This window comes from Bidens hawaiensis, unplaced genomic scaffold (genome assembly GCF_021521415.1).
Source record: "Bidens hawaiensis isolate Kalapana, Puna unplaced genomic scaffold, B.hawaiensis_p1.1 tig00033237_1, whole genome shotgun sequence".
Lineage (NCBI taxonomy): Eukaryota > Viridiplantae > Streptophyta > Magnoliopsida > Asterales > Asteraceae > Bidens > Bidens hawaiensis.
In genome coordinates, this window is record NW_027495700.1 from 221,610 (window position 1) to 226,412 (window position 4,803).

The window sequence follows — 4,803 nt, forward strand, 5'->3', positions numbered from 1 at the left end:
GTTGAAACGAGAAAGATATGAAGAAAACAAGAAAATGAGAAAAAGCTCCACCGTGGGCCATGGTCTGGACCGTGGGCCACGGTCCAACTGATCAAAAACGATAGTTTACACCGTACCGTGGCGTTCTGGAGACCGTGGAGACCACCGTGGGCCACGGTGGGAACCGTGGGCCACGGTGCGGAGCTGTATAAGCTGAAAATACTTGTTTTTATTCCGTTTTTGGTTGTCTTTTCATCTATCTAACACTTTGGAACGACCGAGGGGCGATTTTTGGGTCCAAGAACAAGACTTTGGTGATTATAATTATTTGTTTGGGTTTATGATTCGTTCGATTATCTTAATTGAGGTGATGATTAATCAAACGATGTGTGGCTAGTACTCTTTATGTTTTCTCCCGAGTTGTAAGGTTTTCAAATTGGATATTCGTTTATGTTATTGATGAGATAGTATTTTGATCATATGATTATTTTGCTATGGTGATTGTGTGTTTCTTTTGTAATTGTTAGTATGGTATAAATTCGTGTTCTTGACTATCCGTTCTTGGTGCCATAGGCAATCGAGATTTAGTAGAAGAGAATTAGGGTTAACAATACTAAACTGATTTTTGAGTGACAACCTTGCGTTTTTGTAATCCAAGTACTTAGTCCTCTCTTATCACATCCAAACGCATTTTCACGAACTATAATTGTGTAGTTTATCTCACAAGTAAACATTAACTTTATCAACATTGGAAACCGGAAATCGGGAGAGAGAATTGTTTCTCTATTGTTTAAAACTTGTTTAATTATTTCAGTTATTTTCATTAATCAAAACCAAACAACCAACTATTTGAATTTACTTTTGCATTTAGTTTAATTTTGATAAATAAAAAAACTACTTGGTAACACTATTTCCACAAACTCCCTGTGTTCGATACCCGCTTACCGCTATCTAACTAGTTGTATTCGGTTTATTTTTGAGTGAGTCTTCGACCTCACGTCAATCATCGACAGCACTCGTACCCGCAACAAAGGAGGAGACTTGAGCTTGTTTCGACTCACTTCCTCCGGCACCCGACGCATCTGGATCTTCATCATCATTTTTAAGCTTCTTCAGTGCGTCTGCTGATCCTGAGGTATAGCATTAAATGAAAGTCAGTTGCAAGATAAGTTCCTCCTGCTCTTTAGGCATCACCCCCCTAAGACGTAACAATCTCACGGAGGGCCTTTGTCTCCTTTTGGCAGTAGGAATCATAACTCAACAGCATATTCGTCTGCTGATCCTGAGGTATAGCATTAAATGAAACAGGAATAGGCTGAAATGGATCTTGTGGTCGGTTTAGCCTCATAAATGAAATATCCATTGGAGGCGAAGGCATCATCACCGGTGTTGAAGAAACCACAGAAGTAACTGTAGTAGGCCTTGGCAGAGTAGATAAAACAGACTAGAATCATGCTAAGCCTAGGATCCGACGTAAGCGTGGTCGTCAACGTAAGCTCCGGGGTGCTAGTAGTAAGCGGCACCGCCGATCGTTGAGGAATAAACGGCCTTAGAGGTTGAACTCCAAAAGAGATGCCAGCACCAGCCGACACTTGACGCTTAAACGATCCTTGACCAACTAGCTCTTTCCCTTTCCTTTTATGATGAGCAGCTATAGCACCAGCTAAAGCAGCTTCAACCACAGCTGGTTTCAGCGATATTGTGACTGACGTTAAGTCGGTCATTGATATTGTTGTCCACTTAAATCTTATAACAAAATTTCAAGCATTTTTGTGATATGATTAATGGTTCAATTAGCGCACAGAATATCAGAAACTATCAGCCTCTAATCTCGGTCAAGCTTAATTTGATTTTTGCCATATCACCCCAACTTGACTTAAACTATTATAGTGTCGATCAAAATTTTGTCCTTTTAAAATCTTTGAGCAATGCATCAAGTTTCTTTTACTGTGAGTGAGTATGCACGAGTCCATCTGTCGGCTTACATACATTGTATCCCTGGGGTCCGTTTCTTATTGGTATTGATACGCGTGCAAGGGAGGAACAGATGTATGACTAACAGCGGATTTGATCAAGTCAGTATTTTAGATTGTACGTAGTACAGCAGTGATCAAGTTTAATGACTTTGGGTTTGCTCTAAAAGCGAGTGAAATATTCATGCTTATGAATACCCAGATGATTAAGCCGCATAAAGACTCACAGTGTCCAGAAACCTAACGCTTGTTATTTTCTTTATTATATTTTTGCTGATCAAACAAATATAAGGCTTGAGTATGACAGGCTATTACATTTCTGTCATCCTTACCGAGACTTTTAGTAGAGACTAACACCCCTTTCAATTTGGCGTTTCTTTTATGTTTATATCACATACTTTACTCTACTAGCTTGTTTAAGACCTATTAATGCACCAATGCAATTAAGCACACAGTCTTTTAAGCTTATTTCTTGCTGGATTTGGGGTCAAACAGTCAATGTACTATCAATTTCTCTTTTTGCTTCAAAAACTCAAAATTTTGAGCAGCATAAAACAAAATGAATTTAATCAACCCAGTCACTTTCAGTCTATAGATTAATGGCAATCCTATCAATTTACAAGTAGATGCCAGGACCAATACATGCAATCATGCTCCACAAACTTAAATAACCAACATAATTTTCAGCGAGAAAATTAAGTAAAAATGCATAACAAACACCCCAATTATTTTCCATTATTAGTTAAATGGCTATCCCGAACATTTACGAGTAAATCTCAGGACCAAACATATACAAGTATATGCCTTTCAAATATGAGTAATTGACATACTTTCAGCGTACGTATGCAAAAATCTTTTTGGTTTTTCTCTTTACATACATAAAACACAAACTTTTTGTCTTTTTCGGATATTTCTATACAAACGAGAAATTCACAATCTTTTTGAAATTTTCAATTTTCTTGTAAATAAAAAAAATAAAACTTCACAATCTTTTTGGATTTTCGAATTTTTCTTATACAAACGAAAACACAATATTTTTGGTTTTTCGGATTTTAAAATGTTTTTAGATTCTCAAAATTTTTAAAGAAAAACATTAAAGACATGAAACCACACTATTTTTGATTTTTCAAATTTTTCAATGTTTTTGGGTTTTATCCATACAAACTAAAAGCACCATATTTTTGTATTTTTTAATTTTCACCCCGTAAAATCCAAAACCAAAAGAAAATCTAAAGTAAATTAAACCGAAAATAAACAGATAGTCATCCTTGTTTCTGGATATCAGCAAGAGTCTTTAATCCATTTAAACCAAGCAAAAATTGAAAACGCATTTTGTCAAAAGCTTTGGTAAATAGATCGGATTTTTGAAAGTCAGTATGTACTTTCTCAAGATTAGTTAATTTCTTTTCAAAACAATCCCGTATGAAATGATATCAAATTTCGATATGTTTCGTTTTAGAGTGTTGTATGGGATTTTTGGTGATGCTAATGGCAGCAGAGTTATCAATTAAAATGGGAGTTGTAAGAAACTTCAAACCGTAGTCGCGAAGATGTTGTTGTATCCACAAAACCTGGGACCAGCAACTCGAGGCTGCAACATACTCAGCTTCGGCGGTTGAAGTGGAGACCGTTGTCTGCTTCTTACACTGCCAGGAAACAAGCCGGCTTCCTAAGAATTGACATCCTGTTGGAGTCGTTTTAAAATTAATCTTGCATCCTCCATAGTCTGAGTCAGAATAAGCGGAAAGATCAAAATTATCGTCCTTGGGGCACCATAACCCGGTGTCTGGATTACCCCTCAGATATTGAAGAATACGCTTGACCGCTACTAGGTGAGTCACTTGGGGACTAGCTTGGTACCTAGCACATAAACAAACAGCAAACATTATGTCGGGTCAAGAAGCAGTAAGATACATCAAAGAACCAATCATAGCTCGATATAGGGTAGGATCGACGGTATCCTCCAATTCATCCGGTGATAAATTGTGACCCACTGGGAGAGGAGTAGAAGGGGTTTTTCCTGTAGTAATCTTGAATCGGCTCAAGACATCGTTCACATACTTAGTCTGGGGAATGAAGATTCCTTTCGCAGACTGATGTACCTACAACCTTAGAAATAAGTGCATTGATTTTTCGAATTCCTTACATAACGCGTCGTTTGTTGACCCAAAGATAATGTCGTCGACATAAGTATGAACGAGGAGAAGATCATCACCAATGTTTTTATATAATAAAGAGCAGTCAACAATCCCTTGTTTGAATCCGTTATCGGTCAGATGGTCGGCAAGCGTGCCATACCAAGCTCTTGGGGCTTGATGTAGAACATATAGTGCCTTGTTTAAGCGATAAACTCAGTCAGGATAATCAGGGTCTTCAAAGCCAGGAGGCTGTAACACAAACACTTCCTCGTGTATTTCACCATTGAGAAAAGCACTTTTCACATCTATTTGATAGACTTTTATATTCTTGTAAGCCGCATAAGCCAGAAAAATACGTATAGCTTCCAATCTTGCAACTGGAGCGTATACCTCAATGTAGTCTATACCCTCTTTCTGATGGATACCTTGCACCACTAGTCGTGCCTTGTTTCTCACGCTTACCCCACGATCGTCTTTCTTACATTTAAATACCCACTTAGTTGGAATTGGCTTCTAAACTCTAGCAGGTTTGTCGATAAGATCCCAGACACCCAAACGAGCGAATTGTTGCAATTCCTCTTGCATAGCTTATACCCAAGATGGATCTTGAAGTGCCATACGAGGTGTCGTTGGCTCAAGTAGGGATAGAAAGCAAATGAATTTGGCAATATTTACAATTCCAGGCGAATGTAAATCTGCATAAGCACACAATA